At 38.0% G+C, this 9849-nt stretch overlaps 1 long non-coding RNA gene across 1 annotated transcript in view; it reads left to right on the top strand.

Annotated features, from left to right (window-relative positions):
• The window catches only part of LOC107834756 (uncharacterized), an 18924-nt gene extending 10477 nt beyond the window's left edge, over positions 1-8447 (top strand). Inside the window, exon 3 of the long non-coding RNA XR_001660574.1 lies at positions 8438-8447. This is a non-coding gene — a long non-coding RNA (uncharacterized LOC107834756). The remainder of the gene's footprint in view (positions 1-8437) is intronic.
• The last annotated feature ends 1402 nt before the right edge of the window (positions 8448-9849 follow it).

Genomic DNA, 9849 nt, shown 5'->3' with positions numbered 1-9849 from the left:
CGATATTCATAGCAAAATTCCTGACAGACAGTTTCCCTCCTTCAAACGGAGTTTCTGACTCCGTTTGCTGCTGCCTTTACTCTGAGCCGTTCAGAGGGGGGAGGGGCAGGAAGCGCTGAATGCGCTGTTGTGCGCCTTCAAAATAAAAGCACGCGAGTGGAAGATTTTAAAATTCTTCGCAACAGCGGTGAAATTATTGGGGGGGACGAATGTGACTCTCTCCAATATTGGGGGGGACATGTCCCCCCCGTCCCCCCCGCTTCCTACGCCTATGATTGGACGTGCGGAAATTTCGCGCAGGCATAGAGCGCTGGGGGGCAAAAAGACTAATCTTTTACATGCCATCCATAGCCGCGTTAACTCAGTGAAACTTAGAAATCTAGGTATTTATTTCGTGCTATGATCCACAGCGAAGTGATCTGTATTCGCCAAGCTACGCAGACTCGTTGCCATAGCAACTGACAACAATGCCACTTCATGTTTTAGGATTTAACACCAAAAAAACATTCAAGAATGTTGCACACAGAACAGAACATTCAGTCTGTTGTTGTAGTATGTTTTAGGCTTAATGTTTAATTAATAAATAATTACTGTGGTAGATTAGCTACCGCCTCTACTTTACTGAATTATTTAGACATACAAACTACCCCCAAAAACGCATATTTCATTAAAAAAAAAAAAAATCTTATTGCTGACTTACCTTTAGTATCAATGAAATCCATGCACCACTAATTCTGCACAAAAATATCCGTTCATCCAAAGCCAAGTCTATCCTCGGCATGTCTTTTCTACTCCGTCTGAGAATCGTCAAACTGCCTCGAAGCAAAACTTTCAGCTCCGGTGTTGGTCTTCCTTTAGTTATTATCTCCTGCTTCAACTGAAAATCCACTTTAGAAAACTGTTTAAGTGTAGAAACGTAGACTTTCATGTTGACGTCGGAAGAGATGAGAAAACAAATATATCGCTCTACTTTATTTATTTACTGTATGGCTAGCTCACTGTGTCTTACTCTGCAGTTGTGCAGTCACAATATTTGGGATCATGAGCGCCCCCTGCCATGAGGCAGGAGAACTGCCTGCCTCACCTACAGTTTTGTTCTCTGCCGTTTCTGATCGCTCCTCGGCACACAAAACACGATACACACACAGTTGGTGACAAAAAAACTCTATACATAAGCGAAATTATGGGGGACATGTCCCCCTCTATATTGGAGAGAGCCTCATTCGTCCCCCTCAGTGGTGGGAAGTAACGAAGTACAAGTACTTCGTTACTGTACTTAAGTACAGTTTTCGTGTATCTGTACTTTACTTAAGTAGATTTAATAATGGATACTTTCTACTTTTACTCCACTACATTTTACAGTAAGTATCTGTACTTTCTACTTCACTACATTTCTACAAAACTGTCGCGTTACTCGCGTTTCTCTTTTTGTCCGTTAAAATGTGAAGTTCAGGGTTTTAAGGTGGCGCCGTAAAATCCGAGCAATAACGTGACTTAGTGTCTGTTGTCACCCATCGCCTCCACCTTTACTCGCACGTGGAGCTCCAGACATGCGCAGTGGTTTCCTCTGAGCAGGAGTAGATGTCTGTCTGATCGTCAGTAATATAATAGCGCTGCATAAATCATAAGATATGGCGAAATGTAAAATCAGCAGCGCTTCGCTTTCACAGACAGTGGGGACTTTGTCCAACTTTTAGCGTCACTTGGAAGGAAAGCTTAAAGAAAGGTAAGATCTGTGGGCGTGATGCTAGCAAAGCTAGCTGTACAGAGACACATGTTGCATCTGCGGTGAAAAAAGTTGTCACTCCTGCGATGAATTATTGTGCGGAGATGTTGATTGATATGTCGCACATATTGGACAACGCTGTCACCAAAGTCTGCTGTATAGTGATATAACATTCACGAACGATCCGATTCTTCTGGACGGATCTTTACTAAGGTTGATAGAACTGAAGCCTCACTGAGAGCCGTTCTTTGTTCTTGTGATTCTCTGGTATACTGCGGTAGCTAATATTATTTTATTTAATTTAAAAAATATCTATATTTATTTAAGTAAGTAAAACAACAACGTAAGAACACAGAGCATGCTCATTGGTCTTTGTTTTCGTCACCTGTCATGGTGGCAGACGTTGCAACAGGAGGGAGGATGAGAACAGCCTCCTTCTGCTTGGTTACTTATTGCGCCTTGGATAGTGTTCATAGTTGAGCGTTGTTTACCGTTAAATGCTGTGTTTAATGGTGCAGACAGTTGTGGTTTCTGACATGGGCAATATGGGCAACCGCCCAGGGCGTTATCTTTTTAGGGATGGCAGGAGACCACCACAGATTGTAGCACAGAGATGAGAACAAAGCAGAATGAAGAAGAATTTGAATTGATACTGGTTAAATTTATTTCAGCTCTAAGTATTTAATATCTAGGTGTTTTATGGGAATGTGGATCTTTCAGATCAATTTGAGAACAAATTTTGATTGGTACACTTAATTTTATTGTCATGTAGCACGGGGTGCTGGTCTTGGTCTTGGCTCAGTCTCGGGTTCGGTGGTCTTAACTACAACTCTGCTATGTGACTCCTTGGTTCCATGTCCTCCCCCACCTTTCTGTTGGTTTTCTTTCAAAATAAAAGCCACTAGTGGCAAAAAAAGTGAAGTTCATGCTATGTTAGGACAGGAGACCAGATGTTTCCATCCCTGAAATTATGATGTATATCTAAGTCTAAACCATGTTACAGAGTAAACATAATAAAAACATGCTTTATCTGTGGTATTGTTCATTAAAATGGCACATTTCTGATGTATTAAAATTAAATACGATCGGTTCACTTAATGAACCAATCGATTAGGCATTATTAGCAAGTACTTTTACTTTTAATACTTAAGTATTTTTAAAAGCCAGTACTTTTTTACTTTTACTTAAGTACAAATGTTAATGTGGTACTTTTACTTTTATTTGAGTACATTTTTGTCTGTGTATTTGTACTTAAGTACATATGTTGAGTACTTTCTCCACGACTCCCCCTCAATAATTTCACCGCAGTTGCGAAGAATTTTAAAATTTTCCACTCGCGTGCTTTTATTTTGAAGGCGCATAATAGCGCATTCAGCAGAGCGCTTCCGGCCCCTGCCCCCTCTGAACGGCTCAGAGTAAAGGCAGCAGCAGAGTCAGAAACTCCGTTTGAATGAGGTAAACTGTCTGTCAGGACTGTTGCCATGAATATCGCTCGTTTATAACATCTTGTTGTCAGTTTACTTTCATAAATAGAACTAAATCTTTTTGGTTAAGCCGTTTTAATTCTGGAATAGTCACATGTCTAAAATTTTACTGCTAACTTTGTTTAAAAGTTAGCTAGTCTAGTCACAATGATTTAGAATGAGACTGAAACAGCAGCGAAATGAGCCTTTTTATTTAAAGTGAGCAACACCTGATCATACTCAACCACTTAACATGTATTTATATTATATCAGAAGTGGGGACTCGAGTCACATGACTTTGACTCGAGTCAGAGTCCTTAAAATCACGACTTGAGACTTGACTTGGAAAAAATGCTCAAAGACTCGGACTTGGACTTTCACATCCATTGACTTGAGACTTGACTCGACTTGAAGCGGTTTACTTGAAAAAACTTGATATTTTTACTCAAAGTCTTAAACACATTATTTATAAAGTGGCGTCATTAATTAATTTCACTCATTCCGTATCAATATGCGCAGACCGTCACTCTGTTTTTCCTCTCTCCTTATGTATGTATGTGTGCGTAGCTGCAGCTCAACCAATCAAATTAACAGGATTTGGACATTTAAAAAAACACGGCGACGCTCCAGAGCTCAGGGAACGAAAGACGAAATAACTGCTGGAATATGCTTCCGCGAGTAATTTCTTTTGGCTACGTAGGTTATGAACTTTCGAATAAAAAACAAACTGCAACTTGTAAAACATGCAAGAAGAGAATATCGGATGGAGATGCCACGACGTCCAACTTTGTCCGGCATTTGAAGCTTCACAAAGATCGCTAGGTGGCGCTTTTCTTTTGCTGTAGGACAGCTGACTTTAGCTAACTTCGTGTTAGCATGTGTACTCCGGGTTAAACTGGTGATGATTTACCATAAATCCGGTCCTTTAAATGCCTCCACAAATAATGTGCACTGTTGGCTCAGGAAGCCAAGTAGTATAGCTTTGCTGGAAAAACAAATAAAAAAAAATCCCTTTTTTTTTTTGGCCATCTTTCAAAAATTTCTGTAAAAATAAAAATTGTACAATCTCACTGACCCTGAATATAACACTAAGTGGGATAGTTAACTGAGTAAGACATAAAATATTGAGCTCATTATTTTGTGTTTAGTGATTCTGACCAGCTTGATTCACACATGTTTTTATCAATATTGATGTGAAACTGGCTGTAGATTTAACCCACTTGGCCTGACAGATATTTATTTTACCATCACATCCAAATTCAAAACCACTCCACTTTATTTGCAATGATTTAGATTTTTTCATGTGGTTAATTTGTTAAAACAGACCAAATACAGTGACTGTCCCAAATAAATTTTGTGTTTAGAACATCTGGCCCATATTTACTTGCATATTTTGGCCAGTTTGGTCTTTTGCAAATGCAACGCAGAATAGTTAACTGAAATACAGTATCCTCAGTTGCAGATTTCTGTTAATTGGTCAGTTGATATATTTGTTTTGTTTCTTGTCACTCAAACATGGACACTGTTAAGGAAGAAAATATCTAAAATAGGTTAACTTTGGAAAACTTTGGCTCTCTCTTCCTCTGGCCCAAGATCCCCTCGGCGAGCCACGTGTAGCCACAAGGAAACAACAATGCGTGATGACGTCACAGAATTAGAGTTTAATCCAATAAGACAATGCATAAACTTGCACAGAAACTGCAGAACAACGGAGACATACATTCATTTACCTGACAAACAAAAGAAGGAAAGAAAGAAAAGCAAAGACATGCAAAGACGTTACTTCTGTGTAGAAAGTTTTATAGTAAAAGGCGTATTCTTATCTTTAATTTATTCAAATAAGGCGTATCTTTGCTCCTCCAACCAGGAGCTACCTCCGACCTGCTATCTGAAGCCTAAACCCTGCCGTGTTTACGGCTTTTCACAGATGAGTGTGAAAAGCTACAACTTCCACTGTATTGTTTTCCCACACAGACAAAAGGCAGTTCAAACGATCCTAGCAAACCATCTGCTGTAACTACAAGTAAAATAAAGGTCAATAGGCCAGAATAAGTCACTGATTTAAAACCACAATTTAGACCATTTGAATCAAGACATGCTAAGTTCTAAAACTAGCTTATTTCAAATTTATTTTCTCAACAACACATAAAAATACATGTTCACTCAGTGACCAGGTTGTTATGGTTCTTTGTATTGTGCTGTGGAAATGTCAGCATTTTCGTCTTTTTTATTGAATATGAAGTTTAACAGAACTGTGCAATAAAGAGGTCCAATTTAAAAATGTTTTTTATACTTCGTGTTCAGCTGCACATGTTCTATCATTTGAGATAAATACAGATTTTTAAAAGAACAAATGGTCTATTTGAATTTTATGTACAATCGCAAATTATATATATAAAAAATATATTAATTATAATAGAATCACAAAGGAGAACAGGTGAAGACTGATGTCAGGTTGATTTCTTTCAATGTTTCAAGATTCTTTTTCATTATTTCTACACTATAAGGGTAATGGCTAGGAGACAATAAGAAAAGTGCTTGAGGAGAGGTTTAAAAATACATTTGTGAACATTTTTGCTACACAGTAAATAGAGTTGAGATGTATAATAATGTATACATCTGAAAATTAAGTTGTTTAAATTCTCATTCTGTATGATAAAAACATACTTTTTATATTTAGTTCACATTCTGACACTGTACATCACTGCAGTGTCTGTTGTAAATCCATGAATCCATGCAGGAACATCAGGCTGCAGAGAGTCAGAGGGAGGCAGAGACAGAAACACATAACTAGATATTTTAGTTAAATGTGGCTGAAAATGACAGGAGAAAAAAAACATTTAGTCTTTTTGCCTCAGTGTTTTTCATGGATCTTTGGTAAGTTACTGAATGCAGGGCTGGAAAGTGAGGCTGAGTTAACAGTGAGGAGCTAAGGTGTCAGATGTGAAAAAGTATAATTTTTATTTATTTTGTAGATCAAACTGTTGCACTGATGTAGAGAGTTGTTCAAGAAGAACAAAACTTGTTTAGATTTTATTTTTGTTGGTCAAATTGCTGTATTGAGTTTAAAACTGCCGAGTCCTATTTTATGAGCTGTTTTCTACTTTGGTTTTAGAAAGAAGTAAAACCAGTTAAATTACCAGTTAATTTATATCAATGCATTTTGACCAATAATCAAAGGTCTTTTGACCAATAAAATATATCAGAATCTGGTAGCCTGTCTGTGCTACCAGAGTATTTATCTTGCTAGTTGTGAAGCAGATTCTAAAGTGAGTGTTCATCCTGGAATGACGGTCATTATACTGCATAACTTTAATCTGATTATTGGATTGTAAATAGTAACATGTTAGAATACTTGTTACTGAAACAAGGGTCAGATTAGAGTAACGCGTTACTGATGTGTTGATGGCATAATTGACACTTCTGCTCAAGTTATTTACTGATCTGTCAGGTTTCCGATATGCGTCCCCCCCAATGACAGACTCGTTCCTACGCCCTTGGCCGGCGTACAGACAGGACGAACTTACTCCCATAGAATGGCAGCCAGTGCAGTTAGCGAGAGGTTGATCAATCCCAGGTGAGGCTCAGCTCGCTGCTGCCTCACCGGCTTCGCTTCTGAGCATTTGAATGGGAAAATGCAAAAAATCAGCGATTTTTAAGAAAAAACTAATTGGAATTATTAAAAAATAGATACTTTATAGTACAAACCACAGGGTGAAAATAGCAATATAAATGGTTTTATTATTATATACAATTTTTCCATGACCACACGTCACTGGTTTTTTACCAGCCTAACAAGTCACACCGGTTTTCTTTTGTCAGTCAGAGAACAGGTACAGGAATAGAAGCAGAAGCCTGTAACCCTTTTGTCTGAAGTGCAAATAAACCCAAAGAATTATATTTTTGACTTTTGATTCTTTTGCTGCGTAAACCAGAATCCACTGTGCATCAGGTGACTATTTGAGTTGGATTTACTTTGTTTTTGATCACCTTTGAGTTTTGATTTTTATTTTTTTGAATTTAAGCAATGGGACAAATGGTCACTACAGTTATTGATTGATTGATCAGTTCAGCTGTTTTACCAAGCTGGAGGAAAAAAACAAACTTTTTTTTAGTGCAAACTGAGCATTTGCACAGAGTAGCATGAGATTAATCTGTTGAAGCAACTATATGAAATCCATAGCAGAGCATCTGTCTAAAGCACGTGGCGACTGTTTAGATTCTTACTCAACATCAATTTGACAGAAAAACATCCATAAGATTCTGATTTGACTAGACAGTAAATCTGCAGAAAACTGGAACATTTCCTAAAGATCAAGTCTTCATAAATCTGTTAATGAAACAAAATATTCAATCAGGTTTAATATCTGTATGAAATCAGGCACTGCTGTACAGATTAAAGTAAAAAGAAAAACACCAGAGGAAACACAAAAGTTTACATCCAAACACAGAAGATCATAAACATGAGAGACATTGATAAAATATTAACCTTGAATAATATTTTGGAACCAAGGTTCATAACAATGTATTTATCTGAAAATGTGATATTTGTCTTGAAGAAAAGCTTTGTCTCTTTACTGAAACCATAAAAAGGTATGACAGAAAAAAATATACTTTTAAAAGTACATGAATAAATAGTAACATGTCAGAATACTTGTTACTGAAACAAGGGTCAGATTAGAGTAACGCATTACTGAGGTGTTGATGGCATAATTGACACTTCTGCTCAAGTTATTTACTGATCTGTCAGGTTTCCGATATGCGTCCCCCCCAATGACAGACTCGTTCTTACGCCCTTGCGTCTATCCTTATATTATGTCTATGGCTGCAGCGAGGACCTTCTTGCTGCCTTTACTCTGAGCTGTTCAAAGTAGGAGGAGGGAGGAAGCGCTCTGCTGAATGCGCTGTTGTGCGCCTTCAAAATAAAAGCACGCGAGTGGAAGATTTTAAAATTCTTCGCAACTGCGGTGAAATTATTGGGGGGACGAAGGTGGCTCTCTCCAATATTGGGGGGGACATGTCCCCCCCGTTTCCTACGAATATGGTCCTAAATATAGAAGTATGGCAAAAGTACAGAATCTGTTGAACACTATATACTGTCATAATTTTTAGGATTTTGGTTATGTGTTTCTCCTAACTTTGGTTTCTCTCACTCTAGGCTTTCCTTATTCAGTTCATGCCTTAGTTTTAAGACTCCTCTTGTTTTTGCTCGGTATCTGTATTTATATTTATTATTTTCTGTTCTGAGCTGCTCTGTCATTTCTTGATTATTCTCTGTGAATGTGGTGTTAAATTTAAGTACTTAAGTCTCCTAGTTTCTATTTTTCTCTGCTGTTGCCTAGGTGTTTCCCTTGCGTGATACATTTTTCCATTCTTTTGTCAGTAAAGTTCCACACAGTCATCCCTTTATCCTTCAGACATTTGTGTCATCAAACAACAAATATAACACGATTCATTTTTTTCAATTTAGGAAGCACAGAACCCATACCATTTTGAATCTATCAGATTCAAAATGGGGTATTATCTTTATTTTAGTTAAACTTGATAAAGAGTTGAAACAGTTTTTCCTTTCTGTTTTGTTTTTAGTATTAAAAGTTTTTTCATCCACTTTAGCTACATGTATTTGTCTTTGTTTACCTGAATATCATCATACATACTAGACTGAACTTGTCCTGACTGAACTTTACTGGTTTACTGAAGTCTTATAATGAAACATTCTTTTTAATAAACCTGTAACACTTTTTTCAGCTAATGTTTTTAACATTTATACTACATTAATATAAGCATAACTAAAAGTCAACAACATAAACAGAAATGAAGGTATTAAAGCTGAGGTAATTTAATCCATATTTTCCTGGAATTAAAATAAGGATCATTTTCATCCCTTCTTCGCCTTTTCAGCTCTTTGTTCTCTGATGGTATGCAGCAAGTTTCAACCTGCAAAATCAAATCCTGGAGGTGGAGGGACTTGCTATCGTTTAACATTTCTTGTTTTGGCTTCCTGTTCTTTAATGATTTGTATCATATTAAAGCACTATTGTCAACAACCTGTCATGAAATCATCTCTTGAAGGAGCCCAAAGTAGCAAAATTATCAGCATGGATCTCTTTCTTTTATTTGACTATTTTCTGGGTCATTTTAAAACATCTGCAGTAAAATTTAGCATTCTTGTTAAATGTAAAAGTAAATACACAAAAGTTTGTTTTGAGCAGGTCTTTGAATTGTCTTCATGGAATATTTGCTGCAATTTCCACTGAATGTGCACAGAAAATAATTTTTCTTTATTGTTACCATACCATACCATCCATTCCATTTTATGCCGCTTATCTGGAGTCAGGTCGCGGGGGGCAGCAGCTTCAGAAGGGAGGCCCTGACTTCCCTTTCCCCAGCCACAGACTTCCCTCTCCCAGCCACTTCTTCCAGCTCCTCCGGGGGAATCCCAAGGCGTTCCCAGGCCAGCCGAGAAACATAGTTCCTCCAGCGTGTCCTGGGTCTTCCCCGGGGCGTTCTCCCGGTGAGACGTGCCTGGAACACCTCACCAGGCTCCAGGAGGCATCCTGATCAGATGCCTGAGCCTCATCTGGCTCCTCTCGACGTGGAGGAGCAGTGGCTCTACTCTGAGTCCCTCCTGGATGACCAAGCTTCTCACCCTATCTGTAA

The sequence above is a fragment of the Poecilia formosa genome, unplaced genomic scaffold, assembly GCF_000485575.1.
Source record: "Poecilia formosa unplaced genomic scaffold, Poecilia_formosa-5.1.2 Scaffold751, whole genome shotgun sequence".
Classification (NCBI taxonomy): domain Eukaryota; kingdom Metazoa; phylum Chordata; class Actinopteri; order Cyprinodontiformes; family Poeciliidae; genus Poecilia; species Poecilia formosa.
This window is presented reverse-complemented; position numbering and strand designations above follow the sequence as displayed.